Source organism: Furipterus horrens, unplaced genomic scaffold (genome assembly GCF_987537825.1).
Source record: "Furipterus horrens unplaced genomic scaffold, mFurHor1.1.pri manual_scaffold_12, whole genome shotgun sequence".
In the NCBI taxonomy this organism is placed as follows: Eukaryota; Metazoa; Chordata; class Mammalia; order Chiroptera; family Furipteridae; genus Furipterus; species Furipterus horrens.
The window spans coordinates 27,981,386-28,000,308 of record NW_028327182.1 but is presented as its reverse complement, the minus strand read 5'-3'; the positions used below and the strand labels follow the sequence as shown (position 1 = coordinate 28,000,308).

Below are 18,923 nucleotides of genomic sequence, written 5' to 3'. Positions count from 1 at the left end.
CTGTGAAAAGCCACTGAGGGGTTTGTGTTAGCCAGAGGCCACGAAAGCTGCCATCCCCAGCTGAGTGATTCTCTGTTCAAACTGGGCATAAGCCCAATTTGAACAGAGAATCTGCTTTCTTTCCCTGTTTCAAAGGGCACATTTCTGTACACTTCCTCATGTGCAGGGGTAAACTGGGAACAATAATATTCATTTATAAAAGAAATCATAGTGTTAATTATTATAACTAAGTGTTAGTAAATAGCTAAATAGCACTGTGATGTGCAAGTATACGAGTATCTGAAGAGCCATGAATTCAAGTTCCTTCTTTAAAAAGTACACATTTATCCAAAATTATTTAACATACAGGAGCTAGACTTTTTAAATCCAAAAGTGACACTGAGCTATCTGGATATTCTCCAAAATATGTATCCTGAGATACATATATCCCTGTGATGGAGTTACTATTCTTGAGGTAATTAAATCTTTCTTCCCTCCATTGTTTCACTTATTTATTTACTTCTCTCTCTCTCTCTCTCTCGTTCTTTCTCTCTCTCTCTCTCTGTCTCAGTCACCTACCAATACATAGAGTAACAACCCCCCCCCTCCCCACCCCTGCATAATGCTGGACAATTCCTTAAATTATTCCAGACATCCTTCTAGGCAATGCTTTTTTTCCTAGATTTGTAGTTTTGGCACTCCAACACCAAGTTCACATCCTGGACCGTGCCTTCTATTAGTGGAGGTCTGGGCAGTCTCCCAATAAAGCTGAGCAGCTTCAGTATCATTAGTGGGATGATGGCATTTCAGTTCCTCTTCCTTTCATTCCTCTTTAGTTTACTATCAGTGCCACTGAGCTTAATGAACCAAGCCACCCACTCATGCATTAAAAACGAAGAAGTGCATTCTGCCATGGGAAAAAAGTGCTACATTCTATTTTCTACAGCAGACACTTCCTAACAAACATAAAGTAGGGAAGGAAACATGAGAATGTTTGTGTGATAGGGAGATGTTAATAAAGGCTTTTTAAACTTTCAAATAAAGCATGTAATGATTTGTGACTCTAGAGTGTCATCATAAATAACAAGCACTCATAACAATATACAATTATTAAAAGTGCTATTAACACTTGCTACTGCTATACTTTGGTACTAGTTATATTAATATATATGCTATATACTATATCAGAAGTGACTCTTATGTAACAGCTGTTTTAAGACTATTAGCTAGATCTTGTATTCATATCTTTGTTTTACATCATCTCTGGTATTTTAAGTATGCTAGTCATTGACTTATAAGTAAAAGCATGTCATATTGCTAAAATTAATAAAAATCTAATTGTAGAATCTAAATATAATTTTTCTACCAATAATGATATCTAAATATTCAATTGTTGCAGACCTACAAGTCAGAATACTGCTCTTAAATAAAGTGGTTAATAATGAAAAATTTGATTACATCGAATTTTGTGAAACTTTGGCCTATATTCCGTGGTGCTGAAGTCACTCTGACCTATCAAATGACTATGACATGATTTTACTGAACTCAGCTTGCAAACACCTCTGGCTGTAAAACTTATTCATTTTACTCACATGTATCTCAGTGAGGACTGCGGGAAAGTGGCCACTCAAAATTGCCATTGTCATCCACCGTGTGTTCACCTAACAGATCTGCTCACATGCAGGAAATGGATACGAATCACAGAGTTGATTCTGAAAAGACAGGTAGGCCTTGGAACAGGGTGGATTTTTGTAGCAGCCAGAGCAAAGGAACCACAGGCAGAGTTTTTTAGAAAAAGAGCATAGGAAATGAGAAAGATAAAACTGAAACGGACTTGCAATCTTGCTTTGTTCTTTTAGTAAACCCATTTTTATTTTCCATTTCCCCCCCCCAAAAAATGCACTGCATGGTGTTTATGAGTTGTCCCAACATTAAGATCCTCTTAAAGCAGTCATGGCTCCTCCTCATGGAAGATGTGATTTTCCTACAATGATTTTCTGTAATTGTGTCAAGGCACTAAAAATAAAGATGACATAGGAAGTTTCACCACAGTGAGAATCACAAGCTCAATTGTAGAACTGAGTCATCATCCTCCTGTTTCAGAGAGATAGATTCAGGTTAAGAAATTCACTGTGCTGGCTGCCTCCTGTGCGCCTGTGCTGGTTGAGATATAAAGTTTATGGTGTGGTTATCAATAACTGCTAGGAACTCTGGCCCTAATCGAGTAGATAGCTGTAAAGGACTATCGTATTGAGAAAGTAAATATGGTAAGAACCATAACAGGCTCTGATCTGGGGCCAAGTCTGTACAAAGCAGTTACAGAATTTATCAGGTCTTATTTAAACTAAATGTATGTCTAGCTCTTTCCATTTTTATTTCTCTTCATCATGCAGCAGCACATAATTTTCTGGTTTATCATGAAACCTCTGTCTGTTGCATCTTTTAAGTCATTTGTCACACTTCTCAAGGTCACGAAAAAGCCTCAGAACAGAAGTATTTGTTTTGATTGATTGGCTCTCTGATGCTTATGCCTAGGAGTGCTGCTAAATAAGCCTTTTGTATTTTCAATGAAATGACTAAGGAGTGGGGGGCGGGGGGAGAGGGGAACTTGTGAATTCTGTGTGTTAACAAGATATACAAAGCATGCTGTTTCCTGGAGATTCCCAGTCCCTTGTCACTTACCCCCTGGTGAAAAGGAGAACTTTGTCCTCCAATCATCACTACAAGGAGAGTGGACACACTGGTTCTGCAATTAAAATAAAGCATTCAGCAATACAAGAGTCAACACACAGAAACTCTCCTTTTTTTTTCCTCTGCCACGATACTGCCACATTCTGAGAAAGAGGCACATGATAAAAAGCAAAGTTCACTCCTGCTGAGATGCTTTTCACCATAACTATGTACATCATTTGCTGAAAGAATAAGAAAATTGCTCCAATTCGTTGATGCTGGGCTAGTAAGTGTGGTAGAGCATATGGATATACCAGTGTATTGATTTTAATCAAATATGTTTTCTAGGTAACAGCTTCTTGCTTTTCTTAACAATTCAATAAACACCAAGATATGCAAGTGAACATATTTTATCTATAGCAGTTTGGGTCTCTCTTTTGCATTTCTGAATGGAGACCAGATATCTTGTGTTCTGCCTCTATAGTCTTGCCTTTTCCAGAATGTCACAGAAATTAAATTATACAATATGTAGGCTTTTATGTCTTTTTCCCCCACTTAGCATAATACCATTGAGATTCATACATGTTATTACATGTATCAGTGGTTTCTTCTTTTCACTGCCACATCATACTATATTGTATATTACCACAATTTGCCTACTTTTCAATCCACATTTACAATTTAAATTTCCCTCCCCTTATTGTATCAGCGTTTGCTATGCTTATGGTGATAATCCCTATATTGTGTTTTCTAAATACATGCTGAATCAACTTTAAATTCACCCAAAATGTTCTTGCTTTTCCTTCCCAGGCTGAGCAGAGGTTTTTCATTCTTGGAGATGAAAAAGAGGCACATACTAAACCTGCCAAGCTCAGGGGAGGCCTGTGTGGCAGGTCTTACAAACTCAGGGACCTAAAGTAAACACATAGGATCCTCTGAAATTAAAACTTCTTAACTAAAGGGGAGCCATGGCTGGGAGTTGTGTCCTAGGCCAGTATCTTCCTTACCAAAGGTCAATGTTTACCTTAACTGAGTTTTTCTATTGTTCTTTTGCATCTACAATAATGTATCTTTGAAATGTCAGAGTAATCTCATTTTTTATACCTCTAAGAGCGCAGTGTCCCTCCAGAGCAGGAGACCATAGACACCCTCACTGTTTTCTTGTTTTTTCCACATACCAATTCTATGGGTTGTAAATGTTCATTGTGAACTATCCTATACTCACCAATGTATGTATCTATCTGTTTTACTTTTTATCCAGTCTCAGAGATTATCCACTTTGCTTTCTCCTGCATCCCTAATCTATCACCAACGAATTTCATGTAACCCTCTTATGTGGTTTTCTTTGATTCTAATATATACAATAAGGTGCAAAACTGCTGTTCTCTGGAGCATTTTCTCAATCCATTGAGATTTTGCTTCCTGGCAATTGTCATCAGTTTGGCTCAAATAAACTCATAAAAATTCTCCACAGGTTTGGATGTTTCTTACATTGAAAAGTCTCAACTGTAAAACTTCTTATATGACAACTATGCCATTAAATGAGTAACCAAACCAGCCATTGCTTTGCAAATACAAATCTCTCATAAAATGTTGCTAACGTGAGTGTCCACAAATTGTTTAAAATTAAATATTAATAAGAGATATGCTAAAATATTTTTCTATCCATTTGTTTTATATAGGTATTAAGTCCTAAATATCCATTCGAGTCAAAAGTTGAGTTTATTCAGCTAGAAAATGGACTTGAAAGTATTTTGGCTTCTTGGCCAAAAACATGGAAATAAATACACACTAGCAGAATAGAACTATAGATGGCAGAAGGCTATGGGATCAATTTGCAAAAATTGTGAACCTCTTTCATTTAATGTTTGTAAATTATTTTCTATTGCTATATGTGGTGTAAACTCGTCGTCGTCGGCAGCCGTCCGTCTCGAGAGACGATGGTGTAGCTTCTTAAGAGTCTATCTGCACCGCCGAGAATGGTTGTGCAGTCCGACTCGGGAGTGACACGGTGTAAACTCACATGCTTACATATTTTAAATATATGAACTTTATTATTTTAGAAATAATTATCAAAATTACGTACATAATTTTTTTTGGCTACTTTTAAAATGACTCAGGAGTTTATCACTCCAGGGCATTTGGGAAATGTCACCTTCTAAAGCTAAAGAACAGACTTTAAAAAGAGGTGTTGAATAAAATGTTAGTCCTCTTATTTTATTTCAATATTCAACATTTAGGGTAATATACTAAAATTTAAAATATATTAAGAAAGTGTTAAGAAATAAATGCTTTCTTCCTCTATTCTCATATTACCCTATAAATCTAACTGGTTAGTTTATCATATCAGTGGCCAATCTGAAATTATATATATATGGAGTACTTGAATTTTATATACTTGTGGCCGATATAAAATTTTAGCAATTTTTTATACATTAAAATTCAGAAAATGTCATTGTTTATAAAATTCAAGTCTTTGTACATTAATGATGAAGAAGCTAGGGCTGCCTGCCATCCAGAATTGAGCTCTATTCTGTCATCCTTCATGGTACAGTATACTGGTTGTGCAATTATTTCAATATATCACTGTGTTTGGCCTTTATTATTTTGTAAAGTAGGTAGAAACTAGAAAAATTAATTTTATTTTGATCATTTAAAAAATCCTAGCAGAAATAAAAAAAAATGTTATAATACTTGTAGTAAGATATATATATATATATATGCTTAGGAAAAAAATAAAAAAGACATGTTGGAATGAGTAATAATGCTAAAAGAAGCAAGAATTTAATCTCAGTAAGAAAGTCTGTGGATTTCTGCTTTGTGAAAATATGTTATTTGAAAAATATGCACATATAATAATAGGCAGATATCATTAAATATTTTGTCTAAAAAGCAAGGTAGAATCAGAAATTTAAAAAATACATTAACTTCTATAACAAGTGTGTGGATAATATACACATGTGCAAAGCTTTGACATCACATGTTCATTTTCACTTTGTTTTATTTTCTGACATGTATCTTATTTAAAAATTGTGGTTTTACTTAAGTTTTAAGTGTATTAATTATAACATTAGAATATCAGTTTTAACTTATAGGTGATTTAGGCCAATATTTATCCAAATAAGTTATATGGGATATAATATTAATAGGTGTTCTTTGAATATGATTTTATAGTCAAATTGTTTTACCAGTGAGTAGATTTAAAATATATAAATAGATTTATCCACTTAAAATTGGTTACACATAGTTATATGTTAATCCTAGTATAAGTCACCAAGAGATATTATTGAGGGACAAATGTTGTAAATTCATTCAGCCTAGACACTCTTTTTACAAGAAACACTTTATGGGCCACATGATCCATGAGGCCAATAAACTCTGACCTGTGATTGGGATTCAGGCTAACAGGAGTGGTAACTGATAAAGTGAGAGTGTTGTCTTATACTGTGAGTCATGAGGCTGCTCACAAATCCTGGATCTGCCACCATCTTTGTCAGAAGCATTAGTGCAGTAACTGAGAGCACACCTATACTACGTGCTAATTTGCTTTTCTGTGCTTTCCTTTATTCAACCATAAACCATAGTTACAGGAGATTTTACCCTGAAGAATAGTTCATTCAGTTAATATAACCAAAACATTTTTAAGACTCACTGATAAATGGTAAGTGGTATATGTGAGTTACTTTTTATTAGTGGCTTTCAAATTTGGACCATGACTCACGATAAGCAACCCATTTTACAGACTCAGTATAAACAAACCTATACAAACCTATACAAACATATACAATTAATATAAAAGTTAAGTGAAATAATACTTCACTACTTTATGTGCCATAGACTCCAATAATAAGTTTATTCTCTTCTATTTTCTTCTCTATCTTCTTTCTTTGTCTCTTCATTCTATTCTGTTGTAACCTATTTATTTGATTCTATACCATTTATTCCATTCTGTTCTTTTCCTTTCTATCAAGAAAACTTTGATCCTTATCCATAAATTGTAAGACATTAATTTAATGATATGACCTATATATTGATCATTATTTAAGCTCTACCCTCGGTCCTATTCACCTTACACATAAAACTCATTAGATATTTATAAAATGTGAGAATTTTTCAACAGATGCTATTCCTCACCTGCTGCATATGGATTATCTAGTGGTTTTGCTTACAGAATCCATCCATGTCACTCATAACATATGTAGTCAGTGAATGATATTCACACATCACCATCATTAATGAGGGTAAAAGAATATTACTCATTATCATTTCAACGTACATACACTTTAGTAAAATGAAATTATCACTTCCTATATCAACTCTATATATTACCTTTTTCATTTATCTCCTCCTCTCACATATATTGGTATTACTTTTACTCCCAAGATGTTTTCAATATCCTGAGATATTTAGTATCTCAATAAATTTTATGATCATGCACTCTATAGGATTTTAACTATGAGGCCTTCTGGCAGGCTTCCTCATTATTATCCACAGATGTTCAGAATCACTGAAAACTCCATACATCTATATTAGTTTCATAAGCAAATGCTTGATCTGTATTATTCATAAGAACATGCAATTCAGCTGAGTTAAAAACAAGTATGAGTTAGCTGTATTTATTTTCTCTCATTTGTACCATCTGATATGTGTGGTTTCTGTGCTGACCTACCAGATAACTGATTGACACATTTTTATATTCTATACTTTGGTTGTTTTATTATCTTTAGGATCTTTCACTGAAAGACACTATGGCTGTCACTTTTTTAAAGGCTCTTTCCCTCTCTCCCTGTACCTTCCATTCTCTCCATGAACAGCTGCATCACAGCTGTCATTCTGAATTGCAAAGATGTCTTTGAATGATAAACCTATGCCTGTGGCACACAGACTGGCTTCAAACAATTAATTAGTGGGAGCAGGGCCACAGCAAGTTTTGGTGCTTTCCATCAAGCTTGTGCCCACTGCTGACACCTGCAGCAAATCTGTCAGACGTGGTTCTCCCTGTGAATAAAGCCGAGCCCACTTGTTTTGTGGTGAAGATGAATGGGTAGAATGTGTTTAATAAACAGTAGAAGGTGATGGTCATACTTCATACAGGTTTAAGTAATTGAAAAAAACTATTGAGCCATTGGAAAATTTGATAGTTGATTTATATCTGTTGTTGGAATACAGAGAATCTACCTGAAAAGTTCTCCATGAATTTCCAGTGGAGTTCGTTATTCAAATACATTATTTAGCTTCTAAAAAACACGAATTTATACTTTCTTTAATATTAAGAGGCTATTATTTATAAAATCATATTTGTACATCTACATATAGATTTATTATATATAATAATCATATATATTTACATATAGGATAAATGCAATTATTATAGGTGAATTTGTTTTTGTTGTTTATTATTTATTGTTTTTCTATTACAGTTGTCCCACATTTTCCCTTATTACTCCCTCTATCCCCCAACCCCTTCTCCCACAGCTAATTCCCACTCCATAGTCCATGTCCATGGGTCATCTACACTAGCTCCTTCTTACTCCTCTTCTCTCCTTCCCCTCCCCCCCCTCCTCCCCCTTGGTCAATGTTAGTCTGCTCCTTGTTTACATGCCTCTGGTTCAATTTTGCTTGATTGTTTGTGTTGTTCATTAGTTTTCTGTATCAGGTGATATTATATGGCATTTGTCTTTTGTTGCCTGGCTTATTTGCTAAGCATAATTCTCTCTAGTTCCATCCATGTTGTCGCAAATGGTAGGAGTTACTTCTTTCTTTCTGCTACATAGTATTCCATTGTGCAAATGTACCACAGTTCTTTTATCCACTAATCTACAGATAGGCACTTAGGCTGTTTCCAGAACTTGGCTATTGTATATAGTGCTGCTATGCACATAGAGGTGCATGAGTTCTTTTGAATTGGGGTTTCAGGATTCTTTGGGTATAATCCTAAAAATGGAACTGCTGAATCAAAAGGCAGTTCCATTTTTAATTTTTTGAGAAAATTCCATACTGTTTTCCATAGTGATTGTACCGTCTGCATTCCCACCAACAGTGCATTAGGGTTCCCTTTTCTCCACATCCTTGTCAGTGCTGGGTGTTTGTTGATTTGTTGATGACGGCCATTCTGACTGGTGTGAAGTGGTATTTCATTGTGGCTTTAATTTGCATCTCTCTGATGGCTAGTGATGTTGAGCACTCTTTTATGTGCTTATGGACCCTCCGTATGTCCTCTTTGGAGAAGTGTTTGTTCAGGTCTTTTGTCCATTTTTTAATTGGATTATCTCTCTTCTAACTGACTTTAGGATTCTCTCTTTGTTTGAATGTTATTATTTTAATTATGATGTGCCTTGGAGTGGGCCTCATTGTGTTTATCTTCATTGGGGCCCTCTGGGCTTCCTGTACTTGTGAGACTTTGCCTTTCCTCATGTTTACAAGTTTACTGCCATTACCTTTTCAATCAAGTTTTCAATCCCTTGTCTTTTCTTCTTTTCCTTCTGGCATCCCTATGATATGGATATTATTGTTGTCCTGCAGCTCTCTTAAACGCTCCTCATTCTTTTTCAGGTTTTTTTTTTTTTTTTTTTTTTTTTTTTTCATTTTGTTGCACTGTGGGAATTTTTTTCTCCATTGTCCTCTAGCTCACTGATCTGATCCTCTGCTTCATTTACCCTACTTTTGTTTCCTTCTACTGTGTTTTTCAGTTCTGAAATTGTATTCTTCATTTCTTCCTGGCTCTTATTGATAGTTTCTATGTCCTTTTTAATGCTGGTGTAGTTCTCAGTAAGTTTCTTGCAGTTTCCCTGGAGTGCTCTGTAGCTTCCTTGTAGTTCCTTGTATAGTTTCCCTGGAGTTCATTGTACTTTTTTTTGAGTTTGTAGAGTTCATTGAGTTTCCTCATTACCATTGTTTTGAATTCCATGTCTGATAGCTTGCTTGCCTGTATTTCATCTATCCCTCTTTCTGAGAATTCCTCCTTTCCTTTCAGTGGGGTGTTGTTTCTTCATCTCCCATTTTTAGGTGGCTCTTATTGTTTGTTTCTGCTTCTTAGATTGATCTGCTTATTTCTTGCCTTTGTGGTGTGATCTTCTATGGTAGGAATCCTGTGTGATTCAGTGGTGCAGTCTCCTTAATCTCCTGGACTTGATGCTCTTGGGATGCTCTTTATGCCTTTTATTGGGACTTTGGTTGCATTTTGGTTTTGGTTGTTGTGTTGCTCTTTGGTGGGTTTTTCCTTCCAATTAGCTGACTGAGAGTCACTCTGCCCATCCATCTCGTCTTATAAACAGTTGTTGAGCTGCTGCTAAAACAGAGCCACAAGTCCAGACTGAGTAATTTCTCCGTGAGGGGCTGCTGCTCACCCTCCGGCTGATGCCACTTGGAAGAGAGTAGTCTGCTTAAGTGATTTCTCCCATACAAGTGGAGATGAGTCTGCTCTGGGATCCTGTCCACTGCTCCCCCAGCTCTTTCTCCAAAACCAGCACTCAAAAATTCTCCAACGTGCTTCTAGTTCACTTCACCCTCTTTTGGCTGCAGCCCAGGTAGGGCAGGTGGGCCAAATGCAACCCCATGAGCGCACTCAGCTCAGGTCAGGCAGAATGCACCCCTGCAAGCACTCTCAGCTTGGGGCAGGCAGTCGGGGGGAGGCAAATGCACCCCCACTCACATGCTCAATTCCAGTGGGGTGGTGGGCCAAAGGTGCCCTGTCTTGTGTGTGCTGCTGTGGCCGTAGGTCAGGATGCACTGCTGCGTGTGTGCTCCTCAAGGATCTCACCCTTCACCTAGCTTTTCCTCCCAGGTCAGCAAAATAACAATTAAATCAAAAACAAAAAACAACAACAAAGGAAAGGAAAAGCAAAAACATTACACTGCTCCTTGCCTTGTCTCTGCTGTCGGGCATAGCCTCCATCTCCACCCCTGACTCCTCTCAGGGGCATTGAAAAATCTCTCTGCACAGCCAGCCACTGCCCCAGGAGCCAAGCCAGCCAGAACACCCATCTCCTGGGTCCGCTCCGTGATCCTCACCAGACAGATCGCTCTGAGGAGGCCTCCTCTGCCTCCAACCACCCCAAGGCTCAACTCCCACCAGTATCCAGATGGCAACTGAGATGCTTTGTCCACAATTAGTCAAAATTCCAGACCATTTTCGGGAGTAAGCAAGCACAGCCTCCACTCACTCCTTCACCACCTTCCCTCTCCTAGGCAATTTTGTTTTACAATCCAATATTTTTCTGTATAATTATATCTATAAATATGCATATCTGAGTTTAAAATTATGTTGAGAAGTTTTAAAGCCAACTATATTAAATACACATTGAGGAATATTATATACTCATTATTGTAAGTTAAAATGTACATGGATAACACATTAACTAAAAATATGAAATCTGAAGTCCTGAATTTTGAAGCAGTCTTGAAGAGGTTTAGATAACAAAACCAGGAAAGATTTCCAATTGAAAAGAGAAATAACCAGTGGAACTTTTCTCAGACATGTGATGCCTCCTCCTAACATCTGACCTTCAATCATGTGAATACATACTTTAAACTTCTCATACTTCCACCAACACACATTACACTACTCCTGAGCATTCACCTAGTATATTCTTATATTAACATCATTATAGTTTCCTCTACTAAGTTAAATTGTTTCTCTTGAATCATGAACATATCTTACTTTATTGCTGCTTAAGAGTATGTCCTCTTAGACTATAACATGTGAGACACAAAGAAACATGTTTGCTTGCTCAGGATGAAAAATCCAGCATATAACATAACAGAATCTCTGATATATTTGCTGAATATTTTAGAAGGAAGGAAGAAGAAAGGAAGGAAAGGAGGAAGGAAGAAAAGAAGGAAGGAAGGAAGGAAGGAAGTCTTTATCTGACTTATATCATTTAATATATTACCCTCTAGGTTCATCCATGTTGCTGCAAATGACAAGATTTCATTCTTTTGTATTGTGGAGTAATATCCCATCTTCTTTATCCTCATCTATTGATGGACATCTAGCTTACTTCTATATATTGGTTATTACTAGTAATTCTGCAATAAACACTGGGGTACATACATCTTTTTTGAGTAGTGTTGTTGTTTTCTTTGAAAAAAAACCTAGAAATGGAATTGCTGATTGAATGGTAGCTCTACATATAATTTTGGATGTCCTCTATCCTGTTTTCCATAGTGGCTACACTAATTTATACTCTCATCAACAGTGCGTGAGGGCTTCCTTTTCTGAAAGTCCTTCCAACAATGATTTTGTTGATTTACTGATGATAGCCATTTGGACAGGTATGAAATGATATCTCATTGTGGTTTTAATTTGCATTTCCCTGATGTTTAGTGATGTTGAGCATCTTTTTATATGTCTATTGGCCATCTATATTTTTAGTTGATTAATAATTGTTTTGTTTTGCTTTTTCCTTTTTCTTTTAGTGTTGATTTCCTCACATAGTTTAGATTTTAACCCTTTATTGTCAGTATCATGCGCAAAATATGTTATCCCATTGAATAGGTGGTCTTTTTGTTTTGCTGATAGTTTCCTTCATTGTGCAAAAACATTTTAGTTTGATGTAGTCTTGTTTGTTTAGAAAAAAGTTGTTCTTATGAAAAAATAAATAAATTGGTTTGTGAATTTATTTAATATCATTACTGGAAATCTATTAAATGCATAACCTTTATTACTCCCAAATATAACAAAAAAATTTCACCAAATGGTTAACCTATTATTTTAATTTAAAAGGTGATATCTACTGTAATACCTAGTCCAAGTACTGAACATATTTATTTATTAAAAGTTAACTATACTTGGGTAACACTACTACATAATACATCATGAATAGAAAAATGCAAGTATTTATTGTAAAATTCATATATTAAATTCTGTTTAGTTAGATCCTGACTAGTTAGTTACATTAAGCTTAGTCTGTGATACATGCAGAAAAAAATAAAAGGAAAGGAAAGAAAAGAAAAGAAAAGAAAAGAAAAGAAAAGGAAAGAAAAGAAAAGAGAAGAAAAAAACCAAGACCAAATAAGATATAAAGCAAACATGTTTTGGCTTTATAACTCCCTCTCTCTCTCCTTCTCTCTCTCTCTCTCTCTCTCTCTCTCTCTCTCTCTCTCTCTCTCTCTCTCTCTCTCTCTCTCTCTCCACCTCTCCCTCTATCTTTCTCTCAACAGTGCCAGATAATGTTACATTTTACTCTTATTACATCTGGCATTGTTAATTTAAACAGAAGTGTTCCAAGCTATGTTACAAACACTAAGCCCATTGTACTTATACCTTTCTGTATGCATTTGGTTTGATGACTCAGACTCAAGGTGCACCCATAACTTCATTTTTTTGTTTGGAGAACTAATATTTACCTAAAGACTGTTGTCCTAAATAAGGTTATAAATGTGAACTACCTGACACATAAAAATAGTAACGGTTTCATATATTTAAGTTCCTTTCTCTTATGACACACTCCTTCCACTCTCCATTTGACATATTTTATAATATTAAATACTTTTATCAAATGGCACAATTGGAAGGTTTGTAAAACCAAAGGTAACTTAACTTCTATGGATTTCTGAATCCAGCAATACCTGTGTTATAAATTTATGTAAAAGGTCAGAAATGTTTTCTTTATCAAAATGATTTTCCCAATTTGGGTCTAGATGTTTAAAGTAGCAGTCCCTCCTGGAATATCTTCACCAACCATCTGCAGCAATGAATTTCACACTTGGGATAACTGCCATATTTTCAAAGTCTGGCGGCTAAAATTCACACTTATTTTAAAGCTCTTTCTTCCACCAATCTCCCTAACTCTTAGAGTTAAGATTTCCATCTGACATTGATCTTTAGATTTTATTGCTACAAGAAAAAAAACTCTTATCTCAGAATTCATACACTGAACACTAGACCATTTTGCAAAAATACTTCAGCTCAAGCATCAAAAACAGTGACAGAGAACACTTACTCATACTGAAAGGCAGTCATGTGAATTACAGTAAGTATGAAACATTTTCCTACAGATTGCAGAATATAGACACTGAAAGCTCTATCTGTTTATTTTCTGTGCTGTTTCATGTATAAAGGGATTTTAATATAATAGAAATGAATGTCAATAAAACTTATAGCTCAGAGGTGCTTGGTAAAGGTATGAAAACAATGCATGCTTGCTTATTCATTGCTTTGCTCTTATTTTAACTGTTGTGGTGCTCTCTGTACCCAATCACAGAAGGCCTGCCCAAAAGAGGAAAAGTTAAACATGATAGTTTAAATTCCATACCTTATTTAAAAATCTAATGTAAGAAACATTTCAAATTTGAACTATTTTCTTAGACACTCATTTGGAAAAAAATTAATGAAAAAATTGAAGGTAGTTACTACAGAATCAGAAATCCCAAATCTAGTTCTCTGCTATCACTAGAAAACTCTGTGACCTAGGACAAGCTACTCCATCTTTCTTGTCTTTATGTGTCAGTAATATGAATTTGTACTCTATGGCCCTTGACAAAGAGCCTGTGATTTTTAAAAAACTATCATAGAGTAGTTAATTTTGTAGTTTCTGAAGCCATGTTGTTCTGATCATAATCTAGTCCCACTAATTACTATGTGTGTGAATTTGAGCAAATTATTTACATTTTTGTGCCTCAGTTTCCCATCTGTAAAATGGGAAAAATAAGAGTACCTACCTAATAAGGTTGTTGTCAGGATTAAATGAGCTACAACTATATTTTAACATCTCTTAAAGCAGAATACATATTAAATAAATCATAAATGAGCACTTATGAAAGCTTAATTGAAGAATTTGTTAGCAGTACATAAATTATAGCCTGTTTTATACTCAGCAATATCTTAGGTTAGATGAAATTTAGTAATACAAATGAAGTGGTTAGAATAGTGTGTGGTACAAAAAAATTGGCCAATACCTGATATTAACATTTCTTCACAAGCAATAATTATTACATCTAAGTTAAGAGTAGTTTAAAAATAAAAATAATAAGAATTTGTGAGAATATAGGTTGCTAATCATATCATCCTTGGTTTTATTTTATATATGATGTCATAATGCAAATTTAATAACTTCATTCAGATTAATGAACATTAATTGACCCAAAATGTGATCGTCTACTTGAACAATAGTATACTTTCATATAATTAAATATTTTTATGGTAAAAAGAACAAAATCCTCTTTTTTATTTTATTAAGCTATTTAGGAGAAAAAGTATAAATTTTGAGAAAATAAAAATTAGTAAGATACATTCATTCACCAGACTTAGCACATTATTCAGTAAAATGATAAATAATAACAGCATATCTCAGGCGCCAATTTATAGCTTATAATCACATTAGATATATTTTTAAAGATTTTATTTATTTACTTTTAGAGGGAGGGAAAGGAGGGAGAAAATTAGGATGAGAAATATTGATGTGAGAGAGAACTTTCAATTACTTTATTTTTCTGTGTGCCCTAACCAGGACCAAACCCACAACCCAGGCATGTACCCACACCAGGAGTCAAACTGGTGACAAATTTGGCTCATGGGCAGATGCTCAACCAACTGAGCCACACTGGCCAGGGCAATCAACTTTTGTTATTCATTCTCAAGAATGATTATTGCTAGATGAATAACTTTTAAGAAACTGGTTATTAAAACTTTATTATTTGTCTGCAGAAATTAAGCACTTATACAAAAACCCTATCTCACAGAATGCTCTATAGAACTCCAAAGCTGGCTTCGTTTCTGTCCTCAAGTTTTATTTAATAGCACACCTCAGAGATTATCTCTCTGCATTAGGCAAACAAACAACAACAAAAAGACATGTACTTAAGAAACTAGTCATATTATGGTCAAAAGCAATTTTAACTAATCAAGGATAAAATGTAAATGATGGTGGAATATACACATAAGAAGACTAAAACAGACCCTGGAAGAGGTATCTGCTACAAACATGTCGCTGGTTATTATCATCTTTATTCAGTATCATTGACCACTAAAGACAGGTAGGATCTGATAGGTGGCCTAATCTAAAATCATTTGGGCTATAATGGGTCTGGAGTAGGATGGTAGAGTGATAATTAGTGGGATAAGGGTTTTCTAAAATAATTTTGCCTGTTTTGTTTAGAAATATAGCATAGTACATTTACTGTTATTTGATAATTTGAATCACAATATAAATGAACCATACCATAGCTCTAAGTATCTTTTTTTTTCCTTGTCAGTATTCCCTAGAACTTAAGTCAAATAAACCCTGCACAAACTGTGTTGTGTGCTTTGGGCTTTCTAAAATATCTAGGGATTAAAAGCACATAGTTCATAGAAAATTATTTTAATTATAGATTGTTTCATTTCTCTACAAAAAGATAAGGTAATCTTCAGTAAATAATTTTTTCATCTCCCCCTTGGGGAATCAAAGTGATGTCTGGGGAGTAGAGACTCATTATTAAAAAAATACAGCCATTAAAATGTTTTAAAAATATATCTAATTCTTAGAAATTGAAATCCACTTGGATTTTAATGGCTTTTAGAACATTTTGGGTAGGCTTTTTAAAGACTTACATGACTATTTATGGATAAATCTTACTTATTATTGCCACAGAATAATGCTTATTGTGTTATTACTGGATGAAATAAGGGTGGCTAATGGGGCTGTCTTCCAGACACTTAAAGCATATACAGTAATGATGAAAAATCAAATGTGTAACAAAATTACGGTTCTTCTCTCAAATGTCATGTGACTAAAATTTTGGAGAAAGAGAGATAAAGACAAACATAAAAGCCACATAAAAAGAAGGATATTTGCTGCAGTTCAGAAGAATGCTTCTGAATAGTTAGATCAATATAAAGATGAAGAAAAAGAACACAAACATGTGAAGTACAAATTAGGGGATAAATCTAATAATTATCACTTTACCCCTTTCTACTCAATTAGCTGTTTTTCAAAAAAGAAGTCTCTTATCAATAAAAATTTTATTAATCACAATGGTTTGCCTGACTTACATTACTACTAAGACTTCTGAAAATGATGAGTTCCTTTAGCTGGCATAAACAAATGCAAAAACCCCCACTTTACTGCTAATAATAATCAAAATGTTTACAGTACCTTTAAGAAACTGGTAAAAAACCAGCTATAATGAGAAAATAGAATACATGCTAACACATACATATACACACATACATTAATTGTCTATCAATCTATCTACATTATGTTATGACTGTGAAAAGAGGTGAAACATGAAAGTAACCACTGAAACATATTCCTTAAAATACGGATATTTTATTTCACAATATGAACACACTTAATATTGCTGAATTGTACACTTAAAAATTACTACAGTGGTAAATTTTATATTCTGTGCTTCATACCATAATTTTAAAAATAAAATGAAAATTAACAGATTTCTGCATCCAGCCATGTTAGAATAATTAGTACTGAAATAGGCCTCTCAACAGAAAGCAAGAAAGTAAAAAGAAAGGAAGGAAGAGAGGAATGAAAGAAGGGAGGGAGGAAGAAAGAAAGAAAGAGAAGAAAGAGAGACATGAATCTACATTTTGCAGTAAATAAGCTCATTAAAAAAAGAAAAGCTGAGAAAAAGTAGTAAAAAAATGAAAAGATTAATAAAAATTCCAATTTATCCTATTTATATTAAACACCATTTTCCTTTTCACCTCCCTTGAGTTCAGAGGATGAAGTAAATCAGTCTTTCAACAGACAGATGTATCTTTTAGTTCAACTAATAAAATGAATTAAGAACATATAACTCTGAAAAAAAATTTCTTACTACTTTCTCCAAAATAGGTTTACATTCAATGACAAGAACACTATACTATATTTAATAGTTGGACAATTACCAAAGAAGAGAAAGATTACGGCTCAATTTTGTCCTAAAACTGCTTACTTAAAGTTGTTTGAAAAGTCCTAGTATAAAAATCTGAACATAAAAGAGATCAACAAAGAAAATATTTATGATCCTTAACTTGCATTTAAAATCATTAGAAAAATACTTATTCCTCAGTACTAGCATGGTCTCGATAGAGACAGGGCATACCTCGTAATGGCTTTCTTCATTCTCCTGAATGTGGAAACCCGTAGAGCTGGGACATTTCTGAGGAGTGACAGGAATATTGTCACTTTTGTTGTGTGAGTTACACTGAAAGAGATTACCAAATAATTGTGACAAACTACTCCACATTTAGAGTGTCTATTGAGAGACATGGTTGCTTGCTAAGATACTAATTAAGAAGTACAATTTGAACCAACAAGGTCAACTTTACTTGTAAGTACGTGCATTAATATCAAGCCTTTACCAAAAACATAAAAAAATGAACCAAGGATAAACAAATTGTCAGAATGTTTTCACTAAAACTAAAGAAATCTAAGATTCAGTTATTTTATCTTCACTTTTATAAGAAATATTAATTTATTATGCTGATGATTTTAGTAGCTAAAATTTATATCTAAGAGCTATGCTCAAAAATACTATTTGTGAGCAATATTATTAAAGCACTGATATATACATATATATATATATATATATATATATATATACTATATGTTAATTTGTGATATAAATGTTATTATTATTCCCACTAACAGATGAGGAAAATCAACCATAAAAACTATTTTAACAAGGTCAGGCCTCTACCCAGCTTTCTGAGACTTTGTACCATACCTTATCTACCATGTGCATGACCTTTATAAATGATGCATTTGAAATAGATTAAAAAAAAAAAAAAAACCCTGAAAGTTTAAGGTCTTAAAATATCACTTCACATTTTTCTGCACCAAATATATATTTAAAAACAGGTTAAATTAAATATATACTTGGAAGTAGATGTGAATAGTAGAACATAAGATATTAAATTATGGCTTGGCCTTTCTTTGTTAAAATATTAAAATGGCTCTTTTCAATATTCTGTACAAGAGTACCTTATGTGAAAATAAGATATTATTTACTTCCTGTTATCCTTGCTTTCTTCTTCTTTAAATCTCTTTTTAGATTCGAGGTGAGGAATATTTATAAGCATTGCAGTTTGGTTGTTTATTAAACATAATATTGGGCTTTCTAAGATTTCTTTAATAAAAGATATTGTAGTGCCTCCAAAACAGATTCAATATTGGTATATAACTGTTCCTCTCCCTTAAGACTACAACATGTAAAAATACATTTATGACATAAATTGGGAAAACAATAATTTTTAAATTCAAATGCCAAAACATTCACATTTTAAAGTATGTTTTTAAATAATATTAAACCCAGACAAGAGGCAAAAATACTAAAAAAAAAATTAGGATACTTTT

At 34.1% G+C, this 18,923-nt stretch overlaps 1 pseudogene across 1 annotated transcript in view; it reads right to left on the bottom strand.

The window, feature by feature from the left end:
• The window catches only part of LOC149995980 (protocadherin-9 pseudogene), a 586,254-nt pseudogene extending 568,485 nt beyond the window's left edge, over positions 1–17,769 (bottom strand). The window contains exon 1 of the transcript XR_016507474.1: positions 17,671–17,769. The product of XR_016507474.1 is annotated as a protocadherin-9 pseudogene (transcript). The remainder of the gene's footprint in view (positions 1–17,670) is intronic.
• Between the last annotated feature and the right edge of the window lie 1,154 nt (positions 17,770–18,923).